This window comes from Brassica napus, chromosome C8 (genome assembly GCF_020379485.1).
Source record: "Brassica napus cultivar Da-Ae chromosome C8, Da-Ae, whole genome shotgun sequence".
Lineage (NCBI taxonomy): Eukaryota > Viridiplantae > Streptophyta > Magnoliopsida > Brassicales > Brassicaceae > Brassica > Brassica napus.
In genome coordinates this window covers 16,120,438-16,141,993 of record NC_063451.1, presented here as the reverse complement: position 1 = coordinate 16,141,993, position 21,556 = coordinate 16,120,438, and the positions used below count along the sequence as shown (strand labels likewise).

At 39.7% G+C, this 21,556-nt stretch overlaps 1 pseudogene; it reads left to right on the top strand.

Annotated features, from left to right (window-relative positions):
• Positions 1–1,657: 1,657 nt before the first annotated feature.
• On the top strand, positions 1,658–3,011 carry LOC125591384 (annotated as a pseudogene).
• The last annotated feature ends 18,545 nt before the right edge of the window (positions 3,012–21,556 follow it).

Below are 21,556 nucleotides of genomic sequence, written 5' to 3'. Positions count from 1 at the left end.
TCGAACCTGGGTGATGAGGATGATGTCTAGAACTTTTACCACTAGACTACTATAACATACCTGTACATTTCTCACAAACTAGAAAATATAACACTATATACCCGACAATTGTAAAAAAGTACATAAAACTAGGCCCCGCGTACTCCCCGCGTACTCTCCGATTTTTCGATAACTCGCTAGGCCCACACCGACCGCCCGACTAGCGCCTAGCGTAGTCTTGAACAGGGGATATAACCAATGGCGGATCTACAAATATAATATTTATCGGTGGCAAACTTATAAACACAGTTTAATAACTGTACAAAATTATCTATCTTATTAAAGTAGAAATACTTTAAACTTTTGTTTAGCAACATAAATAGCAATTAAAAAAAAAATAGTATTGTTTGGAAACATAAATAATAAAAAAAAATTGACTTATATGCTATTAAAAAAATTAGAAGTCAATTACGTTATATTAAAAAGTAATAGGTTTATGTTACTTGATATACACATTCAAATAAAAATAATAATTTAAAATTAATTTATATCAAAAATTCATTCAAAAATATACATATATTTAAATTTTTGATTTTTACTAACATATTTTCCAATAACCATTATAAAAATATTTTCAATATATATAAGAAAAATACAATACAAAGCCCAATTTCAAACACCAACTTAAATTATGGTTTTTATATTTCACATTGAAATTTAAAAATATAATATATGTGATTATTTATATGATTGTACGTATAAAATATTATTAATTATAAGAAAACTTATTTGATGGCACATATAAAATACAATTAATTATATGATAGCACATATTGTTGTAACCTATGATGACACATATATGATATATAATAGTGATTAGGGGTCGGCGTCCGGGTTCGTTTTCGGGTTTTTTGGGATTTCGTGTTCGGTTCAGATTTTTGAGGATTCGGTTCGGATTTGGTTTAAATATTTGGATAGAGAATTAATAATTATTTAAGTATTTTGGGAGTTTTGAGTATATTTTAATTATTTTAGATATTTGCATTTGATTATTTGTATATATTTTCAAGTATTTAAACGAACTTAAAAGTATCATATATATTCTGGATGTTTTTATATATATTAAATCTAAAAATAATTAATATATAAGTATATAAATCTGTTTTGGATACCCAAAATACTTCGGTTCGGCTCGGATTAGGTTTCAGTTCTTCAAATACCAAAATTTTGAATAATTCAGATATTTAATCAATTTCGGTTCGGATTTGGTACTACTTATTTGGATTAGGATCGGTTCGATTCTTCGAATTCGAGTTTTTTGTCCAATCCTAAATAGTGACATGAAAATAACATCATATTTTTTAAAAAATACATCCGCACGGGCACGCAGATCAAAATCTAGTACGAATTAAAAAGTATTCGGTGCACCCTTTCTCCACTGAACACAGTTTCACCAGTAGGCCCGGTTTAAAAAATTAACTCGCCCTATGCATATTTTTTTCTCTTTCTAACAATGGTAAGCTAATTTTAAAATTGGACTCTTAGACCACCTCCAACTGAGGATGCAAACATGGGTTCTTAGAAAAAAAAGCAAAAAAATAAATGAAAAAAGGTAAAAAAAGACAGAACCGCTGTCTAAAATGGGATTTGTGGAGTTGCTAAGAACCCCTAACGTGGCAGCTTGGTATAGGATAATAGTCTTACGCAATCGTCCCTCTCTCTATCTCTCTCTGTGAATATCTATGGAGATTTCTGTAATAGGCCTATCGTCAATCGATAACGGAATCGGAAGCTGGGATCTCAAAACCGGAACGGAACAGCTCAGATTCAAGCAGTGCGCCTCTCCCGCTCACGGCCTCACCGCCGTCGGAGATAAATTCCTCGCCGCCTCTCAGCTCCGTAACGCTTCCGGTTCATCCGGCTCCATTTTCTTCTGGTCTTGGAACAAGGTTCTTCCTTTTCCTTATCCGACATAAACCCACTTTCTGTTTCTCTCATTTGAGATTGAAAAAGATGTTCTTTTTTTAATTGCTAGCCTCAAGCTGAAGTTAAGAGCTTCCCTTTGGAATCAATAACGGCTCTTGCAGCTAACATGGAAGGAATTTACATCGTTGGTGGTGGAGCCTCTGGAGATATCTTTCTTTGGGAGGTAAAAGAGTAACAAATTCTAATGTTTTGATTTCACTTCTTGTGTGATGAAGCTTACTTGATAGTGTGTGTGAGATTAGGTTTCGAGTGGGAAACTTCTTAAGAAGTGGCACGGTCATTACCAATCAGTGACATGCTTGTTGTTCTCTGGAGACGATTCTTTGTTGGTCTCAGGGTCTAAAGATGGTTATGTTAGAGTATGGTCTCTTATAAGGTTAATTCTTTGCTTCTTTATATTCTTATGCTTTGACTCTTGCTGGTTAGTTAGGTTGTTTGATGATATCCAGAGGCAGCAGCAAGGGAGCACTTTTTATGAGCACGATTTTAATGAGCATTCAACTTCTGTAACCGACATTGTCATAGACTATGGTGGCTGCAATGCTCTGCTAGTTACTGCTCCAGAAGATTGTACTTGCAAGGTACACACTTGTTTGGAGGACTAGTAATCTATATGCATTTTGTTAACTTGCGATGAAAGTGTAAGCGATTTTTAAATGTCATGGCCTTTGGTTAGGTTTGGAGCCTGTCCAAGGGGAAACTGTTGAGAAACATCATCTTTCCTGCAGCCATCAATGCACTTGCGTTGAATTCCTACAAATATCATTTTTCTATGCTGGTAATAAAGATAGCAAAATTTATATCGGTGCCATGAATTCCTCAAGTGATTATGCGACACAAGCTCCTGGTTCAGTATCTGAACAAAGGTACCATCTACTTCTTTGAATGTATGATTATGTTGGAGTCATTTTCAACTCTACTATGGTTATGTTGTTTGAGCATTAGCTTGTAGTAGTTCTTGATCATTAGACGTTTTTGAAATTATATTGAAAGATAATATTTTGTCAAATGGCGTTTGAAATTGAAATTGAGTATGGTTTTATTAATGCCAAATTTATCATCACAGCATCTTTGAATTTTCAAATTTATGTAAAATAATTACTTTAACAATAATATTTTGTTTTTTCCTTTTATGAAATCCTATAATTTATAAGTTTTGTAAAATTTGAATTTAATAATTCAACTTAAAAAAAATAAAATTAAGAACATCAAAGAGATTCTCCCATTGTACTTTGACAAAACTAATTACATTAACAAGGGTTCTAAACTTTATAAAGTACACAATTAATAATTAAACTAATAATTAGAACCCATCAAAGATTCTAACCAATGGATATGCTCTTACTTCTTAAGCATATTTTTAAAAAAGCCCTAAAACAATAAAAAAAATTAAACCAAAGCTGTGGAGCCGTGTACATTTGCACTGCCAGTACACCATCAACAAAAACCATCAAAGGACGAAAAGAAACCAAAACAAACAACAACATTTATTTTGGTAAAAAACAACAACATTGAAACTGTTATAAAAAAAACTGGAATTTTATTATATCGCAGGAATTTAAATAAAGCAAAATTTTATACCCGTACGAAGAAGATAACACTGATAAGAAGAGAGGATGTGTTATTGAAGGAGAAGGATGGTGTGTAATACAATGAACGAAAAACGTTCGTATATATAGAAAGAAATTCACTGTGCAAATAGTGCAGCGGAGCCCACATCTTTTATATTTTCTACAAACGCGGCTGCTCCTTTTTCTTGACTTTCATAACACTCCCCCTTGGGGGCCGGTGTCACTATCCGCTCTCGCTTAACGTCTTTGTTGCCTCGTTAAAAACCTTTCCAGGAAAACCCAATGGGAAAAACCATAGTAAGGTAAAAAGAGTACAACTACGTAAGCTCCCCCTCGAATAAGCAGTCATAGATCCTTCTGATGACGCATTCCAATGTTATGGATGTGTTTTCTGAATACCGAGGTAGGGAGTGATTTTGTGAAGAGGTCGGCTGCATTGTCGCATGATTGGACATATCTTACTTCAATCTCTTTCTTCTTCACGAGCTCTTGAGTGTATGAGAAGAACTTCGGATGAATATGCTTCCTTCTATCGCTTTTGATATATCCGTCCTTTGTTTGAGCAACACATGCTGCATTATCTTCATATAAAATAGTTGGTTCTATATTTTCGTCAATTCCACTGCTTGAACAGATGTGTCGGCTTATTGATCTTAGCCATACACATTCTCTACTTGCTTCATGGAGTGCAATGATCTCAGCATGATTTGAAGAAGTAGCCACGAGCGTTTGTTTCTGAGAACGCCAAGATATAGCAGTGCCTCCGATCGTAAAAACGTATCCTGTTTGCGATCGGGCTTTGTGTGGATCTGAAAGATATCCTGCATCTGCAAAACCAACCATTTGACCTTTTGAACTTTTAGGATAAAACAAGCCTAAATCAATGGTCCCTTGGAGATAACGAAAAACATGCTTAATCCCATTCCAATGTCTTCGAGTTGGGGATGAGCTGAATCTTGCCAAAAGATTCACAGCAAATGATATATCAGGCCGTGTACAATTTGCAAGGTACATCAGTGCTCCAATTGCACTTAGATATGGTACTTCCGGACCAAGTATCTCTTCTTTCTCCTCAGGTGGTCGAAATGGATCACTTTCAATATTAAGTGATCTAACGACCATTGGGGTGCTAAGAGGAGTTGATTTATCCATGTTAAATCGTTTCAACACTCTTTTAGTGTATGTGGATTGATGCACAAATATACCATTTTGTGAATGTTCTATTTGTAGGCCAAGACAATATTGTGTCTGTCCAAGATCTTTCATCTCAAATTCTCCTTTGAGATAGTCTGATGCCTTTTGTATTTCCTTTTGAGTTCCGATAATGTTAAGATCATCAACATAAACCGCGATTATTACAAATCCGGATATTGTTTTCTTGATAAAAACACATGGGCATATAGGATCATTCACATATCCTTCTTTTATTAAATGATCACTGAGACGATTATACCACATACGTCCAGATTGCTTTAACCCATATAATGATCTTTGCAATTTTATTGCACATAACTCTTTAGGTTTGGAACTTAATGCTTCTGGCATTTTAAATCCATCAGGAACTTTCATGTAGATATCAGTATCTAATGATCCATATAGATAAGCTGTAACAACATCCATGAGACGCATCTCTAGATTTTTATCAGCTGCTAGACTCATCAGGAATCTAAATGTGATGGCATCCATAACTGGAGAATACGTTTCTTCATAATCGATTCCAGGTCTTTGAGAAAAACCTTGAGCCACTAGACGAGCTTTGTATCTCGTAATCTCATTTTTCTCATTTCGCTTTCGAACGAAAACCCATTTGTACCCAACTGGTCTCACATCTGCAGGTGTGAGCACAATAGATCCAAATACTTTTCGTTTATTAAGCGAATCAAGTTCAGCTTGTATTGCATTTTTCCATTGTTCCCAATCATGTCTCTTTTGACATTCATAGACAGATTTTGGTTCTGGATCATCGATTTCTTCATTTATTTCACTTGACACAATATATGAGAAATCATCATCAAGGTCATTTTGTTCATTTCTATTCCATATCCTTTTATTATGGATGTAATTAATAGAAATCTCATGATTATCTTTCGATTCATGATGCTCTGATTCATCAGAATCCTTATCATTTATTTCTTCCAAAATATTTTCTGCTATTTTGGGGGCATCATATATTTCAGCTTTCTTCTGTTTCCTAGGATTCTTATCCTTAGAACCAACAGGTCTACCACGCTTCAGACGTGTTTTTGGCTCTCGTGTGTCATCCTCCTTTTCTTGTTCATTTGGCATTTTGATACGAGCAGGAGCATTTGCAGCTGGTATATGAGATTTAGTTACCGTCTTGGTATCTACAAATGCATCAGGTAGCTGGTTTGCTATACTCTGTAAATGCATAATTCGTCGAACTTCTAGTTCTGACTCTTTAGTGGGAGGATCAAGATATAACAATGATGGTACACTCCATTTTATATCACTTCCAACATTTTTGTTTTCTCCCCCTAGAACTGGGAATACATTTTCGTCAAAATGACAATCAGCAAAACGTGCTGTAAAGACGTCACCAGTCTGTGGTTCTAGGTATCTTATAATTGATGGGGAATCAAAACCAACATATATTCCCAATCTTCTTTGTGGTCCCATCTTTGTACGTTGTGGTGGTGCTACAGGCACATATACCGCACAACCAAAGATTCTAAAGTGGGAAATGTTTGGTTCTCGACCAAACGCTAACTGTAGTGGGGAATACTTATGGTATGCACTCGGTCTGATCCGAATGAGTGCTTCTGCATGCAAAATGGCATGTCCCCATACAGAGGTTGGAAGTTTTGATCTCATGATCAATGGTCTTGCAATCAATTGCAGACGCTTAATTAAAGATTCAGCCAAACCATTTTGCGTATGAACATGAGCAACCGAATGTTCAACTTCAATTCCCATTACCATACAATAGTCATTGAATGCTTGGGATGTGAATTCACCAGCGTTGTCTAGTCTAACTCTTTTAATAGTATAATCAGGAAACTGTGCTCGCAGTTTGATTATCTGAGTTAGAAATCTCGCAAATGCCACATTTCGAGATGATAATAGACAAACGTGTGACCATCTACTGGATGCGTCAATTAATACCATAAAATAGTGGAATGGTCCACAAGGTGGGTGTATAGGTCCACATATATCGCCTTGAATTCTTTCAAGGAACTTTGGTGATTCTTTATCGATTTTGGTTGGCGATGGCCTTACGATCAATTTTCCTAGAGAACATGCAACACATGTCATTTTATTCCTTTGAGAAATCTCCTGGATTTTCAGTGGATGACCATGTGAACTTTCTATGATTTTACGCATCATTGTAGTTCCTGGGTGGCCAAGGCGATCATGCCATAACGTGAACTCTTCTGGGTTCCGTTCTACTACAAGATTTGATTCGATCTCATCGATATAAGTATGATGTAACCCCGAAGGAAGCTCTGGAAAATTTTCCAATATGTGTTTTCTGCCACATTTCTCAGAAGTTACATACATGTATTTCTTTCCATCCTCAGTTGCAGACTGAGTATCATATCCATGAAGATATATGTCTTTGAAACTCAACAAATTCCTTTTAGAACTTGGAGAATATAGAGCATTATTTGTGAAATTTTTTTTTCCATTTGGCAACGTAAAGTTTGCTTTACCAGTTCCTTCAATCATGTTTGCAGGACCTGATATTGTATTGACGACAATTCTTGTCGGTTTTATATCAGAGAAATATCTCTTTTGTCTCAGAATAGTGTGCGTCGTTCCACTATCTGGTATGCATATTTCACGAATCCGTTTCTTAGATTTTGCTCCATTAGCATTCTGATCCATTTCTGAAATTGTCATAAATATAAAAGGAAACATAAAATTCATTCATATAAGGAAAAACACAATAATTATACATTAAGGTGATGTTAAAACATCATTATTTGTTTAAAACAGGAAATGTAATAATTATACATGACAATATTGAAAACTATTCAATAGTCTTATTATAAGCATTTCGGCTCTCTTTAGGAGTAATCTAGTCCAGCTCATTAGCGAAGTCGGAGGCATCGAGGTACGATGTCCCTTCAAAATTTTCAGTAAGGTTCACTTCTTTAGCTTTGCCTTTCGTGGACTCTTGATATAACTTACAGAGGTGTGAAGGAGTACGACAGGTACGTGACCAATGTCCTTTACAACCACATCTGTAACACACTGTCTCACGCTTCTAGGTGGTATCCTCTTGAGTTTCTTTACCCTTGGAAACTTGCCCGGGTCTAACCCACTTGTTAGATCCCCTCCATTTGGGATTGTAAGTTTTTCCACGTTTGTTGTTGAAACAGCGGCCATGACCTCGATTGGCCTGGTTTCTCCTTTCCGAATTTTCTATCGCCGTAGCATTCACTTCAGGGAATGCTTTGGCTCCCGTAGGTCGGGAATTGTGGTTTTTGATCAAGAGCTCATAGTTCTTTTCAGCTAACATGAGCGCAACCATCAGTTCAGAAAATCTCGTGTACCCGCATTTTCTGTAAATTTCGGGCAAGAAGTGAAGCTGTTTGTGGAAAGTGATATATGTTTTATTCATCATTTCTGCCTCAGAGACAGGATTACCACAATACTTCAGGAGTGCAACTATCCTCAGGACAGCGGAATTGTAATCCTCAACCTTTTGAAAATCTTGGAACCTCAGATTTTTTCACTCTTCTAGAGCGAGAGAGAGGTTGATTTGTCTCTGGTTATCGAACCTTTCTTTTAAAGTTTGCCACAGTTCAGCTGGGTCCTCGACGTTTGCATAGTCGTGCGTTAGATTTTCATCTAAATGCTTCTTCAGGAAGATTATCGCTTCGGCTATATGCTCGGGTGGTGATTTGTTACCGATTACAATTGTTTCGGTTATCTTTTTCATCACCAGATATGGTTTCACGTTTGTGACCCATCCGACGTAATTTTCGCCAGTTATTTTTAGGGCCGGGAACTGGAGTTTCTCGATGTTTGTCATTTGTATTTCTAAAAACACAAAATAAAATATTTTATTAGAATTTCGGAATTTTAAAACGAACCATTTATATTGATAATACACGCAATTACAAGGAGACGCGATGTAAAGAAAATTAAACCGATATTCATCTTAAATTCACTCGGAGTAAATTCTCCAACGAATAAACCATAAATAGAAACACAAACAAAAATGGCACATAAAAACAAAAGTGCGCGAATCATCTTTCTTGAAATGAAAAATCGGAGGAGAGCGATTTTTTTTTTTTTTTTTTTTTGAGAGAAGATGAAATGTTTTGGATGATGAAATGGAGTGAAAATGAGTTGTATTTATAGATAAAAATTACTGTTCATGACCGTTGGAGAAAGGGAAAATTTTTGAAAAAAATTCTTTGTGACCGTTGGGGTTAAATCGAGTGCACTAAAAATCAGTCTGAAAATATCGTATTTAAACAGTCAATCAAATCTATAAAATTTCATAAAAGTAAAAATTATGGCAATGAAATATTTATGTTATGATAACAAATCATGCGACGGCTCAGCCGATCAATGCAGAGTAATAAATAAATTATACGGCGGCTCTGCCGACCAATTAATAACAAACAGGATATAAGGCGGCTCGGCCGACCAATAAATAATAAACAGAATATAAGGCGGCTCGGCCGACCAATAAATAATAAACAGAATATAAGGCGGCTCGGCCGACCAATAAATAAATTAAATTACTAGTAAATAATATAGACGGTATTCCGGCCATTATAACATGATATAAATAATAGTAGATGCGGTATACCGACCATTATAACAGGGTATAAATGATACAAATAAATTTTACCGAATCACAGAGTGATCGTGCTGATAACGTGTTATAAAAAGAACTGGAATTTTATTATATCGCAGGAATTTAAATAAAGCAAAATTTTATACCCGTACGAAGAAGATAACACTGATAAGAAGAGAGGATGTGTTATTGAAGGAGAAGGATGGTGTGTAATACAATGAACGAAAAACGTTCGTATATATAGAAAGAAATTCACTGTGCAAATAGTGCAGCGGATCCCACATCTTTTATATTTTCTACAAACGCGGCTGCTCCTTTTTCTTGACTTTCATAACAGAAACTGGTTAATACACATAAGCATTAACATTCATTTTTAGTTTTCAGTTTATTTGTAAAAAATCGCGACATTTCTCTTTAAAGAACAGGAAGAAACCCTAGCAAGGCGGCGCTACCCCCGACGTCCGGTGACCTTTTCCAGCGTCGGAGGTTTCCTCAATCTAAGAGACGCCTCATCCCGGTCTTGGGATGAGTCTGTTCTCGTAGTGGTGAAAAATACAATGTCGTTTCAATTAGGTGGTCTAAGAGACGCCTCATCCCGGTCTTGGGATGAGTCTGTTCTCGTAGTGGTGAAAAATACAATGTCGTTTCAATTGGATACTGTAAAATCCTTCTAAGTGATTTTAATCGATAATAGATCTCGGCATTGTATGTGAGGTTAAAATCTATTGAGGTTGTAATCTTGTATCCACGATTTGGTAAGTAAAAGTTAGATGTTTGAGCAAAAAAAATTCATTTTCTAAAACTTCTTTCAACCAAATAGAAAACGAAAGGTCACATCACATAGACTTGCCATGAAAGATCTCTTCTATTGCCCCTAATTGTGATAAGCCAAATCTCTTATGGGCTCCCAAAATCTCTTATGCCCCTATTTCATTAAGTCACTATGAAATAACAAAATAGCTTTTAGTGGGTGGAAAAAAAATAAAATTAAAAAAGAAAGAAATTTCGAATTTTGGTTAGATCAGGTAGGTGTTGGTTCGGTTAAAGCAAACAAGTTGGTGGTTTGGGTTTCGATTTATGGTTTGTGATTCAATTTGAACAAAAAACAAAATCGTAAAAAAAAAATAAAAATCCCCCGCAGCTCGACGAGAAATTCGACGACGGGCTCGTTTTCCTCCCAGCTACTCTGCTGTCGACGTTGATAGCTTCTCTGGCCACGTCGTCGGACCTCAACGTTTCCACCGGTGAGCATTCCTTCAGGGCAGGTCACAATGCTGGTTAGTTCTTCTCTCCTCCGCGAGCTGCAATGGATAGAAATCGGGTTTAGGGTTTGTAATTGGATTTGTTGAAACGACATTGATTCTGGGTTGATTTGGTTGATTTGTATATACAATTGTATATGTGGTTGAATGTATGGGGTTGCATTGTCTCAATTGTGAATAGCTTCGCAAGGAGATCTCAATCTTACATTTGAGTGAGCTTTCCATTTGAGTTCTTGTTTTAACTATAACTATGTATAACTAGTAGAACTGATAATTGTAGTATAGTTGGTAAAACGTGGTAAAACTATAGATAACTTGGTCAGAACAATTGGTATAACTGTAGAAGACTCGGTAGAACTAAAAACTACTAGTATAACTAGAACTTTAACTTTATTATGTTGTTTTTACACGATAAAATGATGAAATACATGAGTTTACATTTCAAATTCAAAGGTCAGATGCATAGTGTAACCTTGAAGACAACAGTGGAGGATATAAGTTTGGCAATGCTAGAAAAAATGTTGTATAAAAAGCTTGCGTTGGATGAAAGTAAGGTAAAACTGACATTGAGGTACATGCCAATGGTGGTTGGATGTGAGCAACAACTGACTATTTGTGATGATGAGGATCTGTTTGTTTACCTAATTTCCATTGATAAAGAGAACCGTAGATGGCTTTTGTTAGTGGAGGAGACGAGTAGATCAGATCAGTTAGAGAAGCTGTCGAGAGTTCGTTTGGTATGAACTACGAAGTGTTGCAGGCAAATGATGATGAAATCGGACCTAATGCAATAACTCTGTACGTAGAAGACATGCGAGCAAATCAGCAGAAGGAGCTGATAGAGGCAGAGAATGATGATGATAAAACAAGAGATGATTGTATGGATACAAACACCGCAGCAGAGACGGACACCGCAACTGGGACAGACACTGCAGCTGAGACCGACACCACAGCTGAGACGGAAGCCGCAGCTGAGACAGATATTGGTGCGGATATGGAAAGCGATTTGGCAGATAAGTATGTTGAGCAGCCGCCTATAGAAAAATCTAGTCAGGTTATAGAGGATTGGGAAGACGGTTTGGGTCTGAGTAAGCTTTTGGAATTTCCAAGTAAGAAAGCAATTCAAAAGGTTGTGGATAGAGCCACATTTAGTGAATGCTTTCGTTATGTTATCAAAAAGTCGGATCGTAGACGATTGGTGCTAAGATGTTGTGAAGAAAGCTGTAAATAGGGTTTGCGAGCTGCAAGGATTCCACAGACCGAAATGTTTTCGGTTAGGAGGTACACGGGTGTGCATACATGCTCTCGGACTAATCAAAGTAAAAGCAGCAACATCAAGAGGAGAGGCTCAGCATAATTAGTTGCATCTTTTTCGAATGAGGAATACCCTGGAAAACCGAGAACTCCTGATCCGAAAGATATCATGGATATTATAAAGTTAAAACTTGGTGTAACAATATCCTACTCCACGGCTTTGAGAGGGAAAAATCTAGCTATTTGTTAGTTGCGTGGTAGTTAGGAAGACATCTACAAGATGTTGTATAGCTACTTGTACATGTTAGAGCATGTTAATCCGGGAACAAAAACAAGGGTGAAGTTGGATGCGACAAATAAGTTCAAGTACCTCTTCATAGCTTTGGGAGCTTGTATTGAAGGGTTTGCAGTCATGAGGAAAGTGATACTCGTGGATGCCACATTTTTGAAGAACATATATGGTGGTGTACTAGTATTTGCTAAAGCTCAAGATCCTAACTGTCACCATTATCCCCTCGTGATTGGTGTACTCGACGGTGAGAATAATGCTAGTTGGACATTGTAGAACCTAAAATCTACACTAAGTATTTGATACTGATCGAGAGTTTGATCTAGGGAAGACAAAAGATGTAGGCAACAATATCTTTAGAACACAACGATGTTAACAGTTTCCAGTAGGCAAAAATGGACTTTATTGATGAATATGATCGAATACAATAAGTTGAACTAGATCGAATTACACAAGTGAGATCGGTAAAGAAAATGATCTAAGAACTAGAGAAAACAAGGTCGATGTATGTGTGTAGCTCTCTCTAGGGTTTTCAACGTGTCCTTCTTCACGTTCCTTCTTCTTCCTTTATTGTGTGTCAACTTCGGGATCTTCATAACTGCTCCGAGATCTCCATCTCTTGTTCCACGATCTCCGCGACCTCGACTCCTCCTCCTCGAGCTCGACTATTTGCTATGGGCTTTAGCTCCCTAAGGCCCATGTCTTTGATCGCGGCCCGTTAAGGTGTTACCCAAAATTGGGTCCAACATTTGTCCCCCAGCCTCTTTTGATTTGATCGAAAAGAAAAGAGGGGGTTATCATTTAACCCGGGTCTCGTCGCTTGGTAACCGATATCGCTCGGATTCGATTAAATGATGGCTTTTGAAAAAGCCGTTTGTTGGCGCGTTTTTTTATGATTATTTTAATCGGTAACGGCTATCTTAGCCGCCGCTAGGGCATAGACTAGGTCATCATTGTTTTTCTTGAAAGCGATGATAGAGCCGTTAAGGTGGCTTATATATACGTAGAGGATCTTCTTTTTTGGCTCAATTTCGTTTCCTCTTTCTCGTCTCTTTCCTTTGCTCTGAAATTCTCTGTTCGTTGAGGTCGAGATGTCTTCGTCGTTCAATTTCCCTCGTCCAACTACTAAAGCCGATGATCTCGAGGACCTTTACAAGGCGTACGGGGTCGATCGCACCGTCGTTCTTGATTTGGCCGGTACGCATGAGACTCCCGAAACCGTGAGAGAAGGCTACTACGGAGCCTATCTTTCTTTCTTTCACTCTTGTGGTCTTATCTTCCCGATCCCTGAGCCAATACTTGAGATTCTGGCGGAGCTTGGGTTATCGCTTACTCAGATCCTCTCAAACTTTCTTAGGTACCTTATCACCTTCTTGGTTAGGGCTAGGGAGGAAGGTCTTTCCTTTGGCCTTAGTGAGTTCCGACAACTCGTTCTGGTGAAGCAGAACCAGCAGAACTCTGGTACCTTCCTCGTGTCTCCGCGCCCAGGTCGCCATGTCATCGAGGAAATCCCTTATCACGATGAGAAGTGGCAAGAACAAAAAACCATTCATGGGTGAATTTGACTTCTCTCGGCTTCCTCAACATTGGACCGAGAATATCGGTTAGTTTTCTTTTATCTATGTGACGATTTTTCTCTTCAGGGAATTTGTGACTCAACTTTTCGTTTTTCTTTGATCGATTCAGATCCTTCTGGAAGCTCCTCGATTTCAGACGAGATTCGTGGTCTGATCGGGATTCTTCGGAGAGATCGTTCGAACTGTTCAACGTCTGACCAAGCTCGATTCGAGCTGTTTTTTCTATGCCGGAGGGGACCGACAAGGCTTCTTTGGTTGGGGGTTCTGAGGACGTAGCCAAAAACTCCCAGGAAGTCATTGCGAATCCTTCCGTTCAGACCCAATTTTCAGATCGATTAACCAGACAACTTGTGAGGAGGTCGTCGTTTCGCACTTCCGGGTTTGCATCGAGGGGCCGATCTTCTGGAAAATCTCCTTTGATCTCTATTCACGACTCTGATGATGAAGACGTTTTGGGAGAGATGCGTCCTCCTGTCTCGTTGAGCCCGGGCTCGGAAGATGAGACCACTGCTGTGACTCGCAAACGACGCCGATAGTTGGAGGGTGCCTTGCCTGGTTCATCTTGCCCTAGGTTTGCTCCTGAGGGAGATTGTTCTTTGTTTTCGGCCCAAGGTGACCTAATTTCTCTTCCTGGTCGCATGAGTTCTGCGGGCTGCCGTCTTCCGTCCCTTGCTTCCTCAGCCGAGGAGGAAGCTTATGCCAAGGTCGCGGTGGCGAGCTCTAAGGTTTGCTCTACATCTTCTTTTTTTAACAATTTTGCTTCAAGTTTTCGTTTGCTTATCTTGATTCCTTCTCAGGTTATGGAAGCTTTTAACGAATACGTTGTGGTGATGGAGGATCACGTCGTGGCTTCTCGGAATGACAAGGAGATTGAGAGTATTGGTTCCGAGATCAAGAGGATTTCGAAGGAACTCGAAGCCACCAAGCGAGAAGGGAAGAAGGATGCCGAAAAGATCGAGGCATTGACTGAGGATTGGAAGAGAGTTCATCAGGAGAACGAGGCTCTTATGACCCAGATGGTTGCTCAGAAGGCGAGAATCGCGGCGCTCGAGGTCGAGAGAGATCGGTACATTCGTCGTGCTTCTCGCGCTGCTCGTCGTGATGTCCCGACACGATACCGGTAAATCCTTGAGTCCCTGAAGGATAAATGGACAAGCAAGAAGAAGGAAGTGTCTACTGAGATCCGACTGCAAGAAGTGGCCGCCAACATCGATCTTCTGAACGAGCTCAAGGATGGGGGTCTGACTGTGGATGCAGAGCTTGCTCGTTTAAAGGAGATGGAAGGACTTCGTGAAGATCTCGTTGCTTCAGCCGGCGTGCCGGATTGGTCGATTTCCGAGCTTGATCTTCCTCAAGTTTCAGATGATTCAGTGGTTCAAGGCGGGTGGTCGTCTGTTCCCGATGATTCCGTTTCAAGTTAAATTTTTATCTTTTTTTTTAATTTAATATCTTTTGTTTTCCGCGACCTTTGATCGTGATATCTTGGATATTCTTAAGGGATAAGTATAATGTTTTCGGGATATCTCTGTTTCCTTAGCCTTCGAGATTCTTTTTGTTTGAGTCGTTGGGATATGGTGAAGCCTTGATCCTTATAAAGCTTCACTTTGTTCTAGGATTCACCATAGTGTTTTGTTTCGCTTTTGCTTGTCAAAGTAACATGGATTCGATAATATCGAATCCTCGCGACTCCGATAGGGCGCGAACTCGAACTGGTGGTGTTAATGCAAAACGCATTCGATCCGGAGATGTGAGCGAAGCGCTCACAGAAGTTCTTCGGGAGGAGACCCGACTCCCAAGGGCTTTAACCTCGAGGGTGAAAAATCTGCTGCTCGTGTCAAGTCGAGCAGCTCGACGGGTTCGAAGGGACGTGATCGCCCCCCGAAGAAAGGTTAAACGAATGGTTCGGACCATCGTCTCGGTGTTTCGGGTGAGGCGGCCGTATCAGTTTTGAGTAATGTAAAAGATAATCTGAGTTTAGATAAGAATAGAGAAGAGATTAGAGTAGATTTAAGAGATTAAGAGACTAATGGAGAATCATTGTGAAAAGTATAGAGAGATTGATTTGTTTAGAACTGTCTAATCTTTCATTAAGGACATGAGTTACAATATATAGTGTGAGCATACAAGGGTTTTCGAAATCAAGAGAAGACTAAAGCATGTGAGGTCAACATGGAAAGGATAAGCTCATTTGAACTAGCCAATTAGCTTCTCCACATGCGCGGAGTATCTAGCATCTTGGACCGAGATGCTCTTGCCTTTCCAGCTGTTCCAGCCTGTCAAGGCGCGCTCTTCCTTATCCCTCAACGGTCTGATCCATCCAGGTAAGTTCCTTCCCTTCCCATAAGTTACCACATGTAACTTCTTTACTCTTGTCAAGGTTTTACCCATCTCCATGTGTACGGATGGTACGGTCATGTACGGACAGTACGGACCTTACCCAAACCTTCCCAAGCTTCAACTCATCTCCTTAGTCTCAACTCCTCACTTGCTCCACATATACTCAACTCATCTCAACACTTCCCCTCAAGCTTAGCTTTGTGAAAGTCTAAGCTTGGATAGCCATGAGATCTTCCTCATTAAAAACCTCACCAAGGAAAACCCATTGGGACAAAACCTTGATGAGGGAAAAAGAGTAAAGACCTCACAGCCAAAGGGGATCAGTTCCTTCTCTTCCCAAGATCAATGAGGCCCAACCTGATGTGAATAGACTCCATTGTCTTCTGCCTTGCAGCCTTGGTGAACACATCAGCCAACTGATCTTCACTCCTTGTGTAGCGCGGCAAGATGACTCCTAGGATGATCATCTGCCTCACCTTGTGACAATCAACTTCAATGTGCTTGGTTCTCTCATGGAACACCGAGTTGGAGGCAATGTGGATGGCAGCTTGGTTATCACAATGCATTGTCATTGGCGTGGCTTGATCAATCTCCAAATGCTTCAAGATACCTTTGATCCACACCAGCTCGTTGGTAAGCTTCAGCATAGCTCTATACTCAGCTTCTGCACTTGAGCAAGACACCACCTTCTGCTTCTTACTCTTCCAAGTAACCAAGTTGCCTCCAATGAATGTGCAATAGCCTGTGGTTGATCTCCTGTCTGCTCTATCACCAGCCCAATCCGCATCACAGTATCCAACCACTTCAGTGCTCCCATTGCAACCCATCCATACTCCTTGATCAGGTGAGCCGTTGAGATACATCAAGATTCTCTCCACCATGCGCCAATGATGCTCCTTAGGCACTTGCATGTGTTGACTCACCTGATTCACAGCAAAACAAATGTCAGGCCTAGTTATGCTAAGATAAATCAATTTGCCAACTAGTTTTCTATAGAGTTTAGGATCCTGATAAGGTTTGCTGTCTTCAATCTCCCCCTCTCGTGGGACTTTGTAGCCATCCTCCATAGGCATCCTTGCTGTCTTGCCTCCATAAGCACATGCACCTTTCAAAAGATCAAGTGTATACTTCCTTTGGGACATGAACAAACCTTCCTTGGATCTACATATCTCAATTCCAAGAAAGTATTTCATTTCTCCCAAGTCTTTAATCTCAAACATGGATTTAAGGAACTCCTTGGTTGCTATGATACCTTCCTTATCACTTCCTGTGATAATGATATCATCAACATACACAAGGAGTGCAATCATACCTGAGGGAGTAGTGAGAGTGAAGAGGGTGTGGTCTAGTTCAGACTTCTTGAAGCCTCGGCCATTCAGAGTAGTACTCAGCTTGTTGTACCAAGCTCTTGGTGATTGCTTTAGTCCATAGATAGCTTTCTTCAGTCTCAACACATTCCCTCTCTTCACTAAATGTTCCAAGCCTGGAGGTGGATGCATATACACTTCATCCTCCAGCTCTCCTTGTAGAAATGCATTCTTCACATCCATTTGCCATAAGCCCCATCCAAGGTTCACAGCTAAGATTAATACAATCCGGATTGTGTGTAGTTTAGCTACTGGCGCAAAGGTCTCAATGTAATCTTCTCCATAAGTTTGAGTAAAGCCTCTTGCAACCAGTCTTGACTTCTTCCTCTCAACCTTTCCATCAGCCTTATACTTGATTGTGAAGATCCATCTACTAGTCACAGCCTTCTTCCCTTTTGGTAACTCACTCTCATACCATGTATCATTCTTGATCATAGCTCCCGCCTCAGCTCCAACTGATTCCTTCCATTCTTTATCCATCATTGCCTCTTCATAGCTTCTTGGTATGTAGTTCTCATCCAAGTTTACCATAAAAGCACAATGTTCTTCAGGGTATTGAGCAAAGGAACACACAGCCTGAGAAGGATGCTCCACAGCTTGGGCATTGTAGTACACTCGCGTGTTTACCCAACTAGAAGGATCCTTTCTCAGCCTTGTGCTTCTTCTCAATACTGGTTGGTTCTGAACCTGCTCCTCTTGGACACTCGGTTCTGGTGCTTTAGCCTGAGCTTCTACTTCTCCTTGGCTTTGATCACCTTGATTGTGAGAGCCTGAAACACTCTCTTCTTCTTCTTCACTCAAGCCGGCTCCATCCTGACCATCTTCTTGAGTTTCAGATTCCCTTCCCCCCCTCACGATCAAGGTGAGGTGACTGATTAGCTTCAACAGGGGCCGGAGAACTCTCATGTTGGTTCCTACTCCCCACATTTGGATCCTGGTTCATCTTGATACCTAGACCTTCCAAAATCAGTCTTAAAGCACATGCCTTATCTGATGTTAAATCCTTTAGCTCCTCTTGATTCTTTTCTTCATAGTATCCTCTTGCTTCTATGAACTTCACATCTCTAGAGATTAGGACTCTTCTAGTTTCTGGATCATAGCACTTGTATCTCTTTTGTGTTGTTGAGTAGCCAATGAACATAGCCTTAGTGCTCCTTGCATCTAGCTTGTTTCTCAACTCTCCTGGTACCAACACAAAGCATAAACATCCAAATACTCTCAAGTAATCCACTGATGGCTTGTGCTTGTTCAGAACTTCAAATGGTGCTTGATCCTTCAACACCTTGGTGGGAATCCTGTTGATCAAGTAACAAGCAGTAGCCACAACATCACTCCAAAACCTCTTTGGAACGTTTGCTTGGAACATCAGTGACCTAGCAACCTCCATCAAGTGTCGGTTCTTCCTCTCAGCTACCCCATTCTGTTGTGGAGTATAAGGACAGCTTGTTTGATGCAAGATCCCATGATGCTCTAGATGACTCTTGAACGCATAGCTTGTGTACTAACCTCCATTATCTGATCTAAAAATTTTAATCTTGGCATTATAATAGTTAGTCACATAAGCTTGAAAGTTCTTAAATGCATCTATCACTCTATCTTTTGATGAGATTAAGGTTAACCAGGTGTATTTGGATTTTTCATCAATGAATGTGACAAAGTATTTATGATTGTCTCTAGATATGCAAGGTGCAGTCCATACATCAGAATGAATAAGATCAAAGCACTTATCATAAACACTAGTAGAGTTTGGAAACACAGTTTTACAATGATTGCCTAAAATGCATGCTTCACAATCCTTATTCTCAAATAAAACACCTGGTAACATCAAGTTCAAAGCTCTACCATGAGGATGTCCTAATCTAGCATGCCACAAAGCATTTTTATTTAAACTAGAAGCAGTAGTAAACGAGCAATTGTAATTGGAAACAGGATCAAGTTCTTCAAGCAAATACAACTCTCCTTTAGTGATTCCTTTTCCAATCAAGTGGATGCTCTCAATATCCTGAAACTTTACATCATTAGGACTGAATATAACATTGCAATTCAAATCAGTTGTGCATTTCTTAACATATAGCAAGTTAGATGTAAATTCAGGTATGTAGAAAGCTCTAGTGTTCTTATCAAACAACTTCAAATTTCCTATTCCTCTAATAGGGATCTTGTCCCCATTTGCAATCATAACATGTCCACTAGTTGGTTCTATATCCTTAATCAGATTTGTATCACTAATCATGTGATGAGATGCACCAGAATCAACAATTAATGGCTTAGTTATACTGCTAGCATTATGACAAAGGTTCAAAGGTGATCTAAATGCATTTAGTTCATGATTCATCCTAGCATTTCTAGCAAAGGTGTACTCATGTCTAGCATGTTCATTGCTTTTAACTCTATCCATCCTAGCAATATCAGCAACACAAGGAGATGTTTCTATAGTCTTAGCTATCATGGATGCACCAAAGGAGTACCCATGAGTGTTACCATTCTCCTTGAGCATTTTGATGAGAGCATCCATCTCGGATCTCCTGATGAAGTCTTGATCATTGCCACGGATGTTAGGAGCTCCTGAGTATGTCACCAGTGCCTTGCCATCACCCTCACGCCCCTCTCCTTCAGCTCCACGGCTAGATGATCCGGCTCCACTTGTTCCCTCAGAAGCATGAGCTCTTGCCTCCCTTTCCTTCATGAACTTCGCCGGCTTCAGATGAGGATGTAGTATCCAGCACTGGCTCTTCTTGTGTCCATGCTTCTTGCAGTGATCACAATTGCCATTGAACTTCATATCCTCATACTTGCCGTGTGCTGCTCTGTTGGCTTGTGGTATCTCCTCATGATCAGTTCGCGCAGCATTGGCTAGAGAAAAGTCGCCTTTACCACCAAACAAGCCAATGGAGCCTTGCTCCTTTTGTATCTGAGCACACGCATCCTCCAGGTCCGGAAGCTTCTCAGCCCTCAACTTATGCTGAATCAACCCACTGTAGCTTGGATTCAATGTAAGCAACAACCCAAAGACCTTATCTTGCTCTCTCCTTTCATTTAGCAGCTCTGGATCAGTTGTGCTTGGCCTCAGCATCTCCAGCTCTGACCAGAGTGTCCGGAACCTCCCCAAATGCTTAGTGAACTCCATGTCCTCCTGAGTTAGATCATTCAAAGCTTTCTTCACTTCAAAGACCCGGCTGAGGTTAGAGGTGTTTCCATACACCTTCTTCAATGTTTCCCACAGCTCCTTGGCTGTCTCACAATAGCTGTAAGCGTCTAGAATGGCTGGCTCCAACGAGCTATGAAGAGCAGACATCACCATCATGTCTTCTTGTTGCCACTTCTCAGCTTCAGCTTCCGAGACACTCTCCTTGTCTCCTCCTTGAGTAATGAGCTTTGGAGCCTCACCAGATGTGATGTGCTTCCATAAACCCTTACTTCCCACAGCAGTCTTCACCATCCTAGACCATACTAGGTAGTTACTTCCCTTGAAAGTCACAGCAACCTTCATCTTGGTACCACTCTCCATCTTCAACAGTTTCACTTCAATAACTTGTAAAAGACTTGATCTTGAGACTCAGAACTACAACACCAGCTTAAACCCTTCTGTGCCTTGTCTTTACTCTTCAAAGAACTCTCAAAAAGCTAGATAAGACTTCCGGAATGAAGATGTAGCTCCCGGGATGCAGCTTCTTCCAAGAACACTCACACCACTCTCACTTGATCTCTCAAAGTTTCAAGTTTGAATCTTCAAGAGAAAAACGCCAAGAACTCAGATTGAAATCAACCTGGCTCTGATACCATATCAATTTTGAGTAATGTAAAAGATAATCTGAGTTTAGATAAGAATAGAGAAGAGATTAGAGTAGATTTAAGAGATTAAGAGACTAATGGAGAATCATTGTGAAAAGTATAGAGAGATTGATTTGTTTAGAACTGTCTAATCTTTCATTAAGGACATGAGTTACAATATATAGTGTGAGCATACAAGGGTTTTCGAAATCAAGAGAAGACTAAAGCATGTGAGGTCAACATGGAAAGGATAAGCTCATTTGAATTAGCCAATTAGCTTCTCCACATGCGCGGAGTATCTAGCATCTTGGACCGAGATGCTCTTGCCTTTCCAGCTGTTCCAGTCAGTCAAGGCGCGCTCTTCCTTATCCCTCAACGGTCTGATCC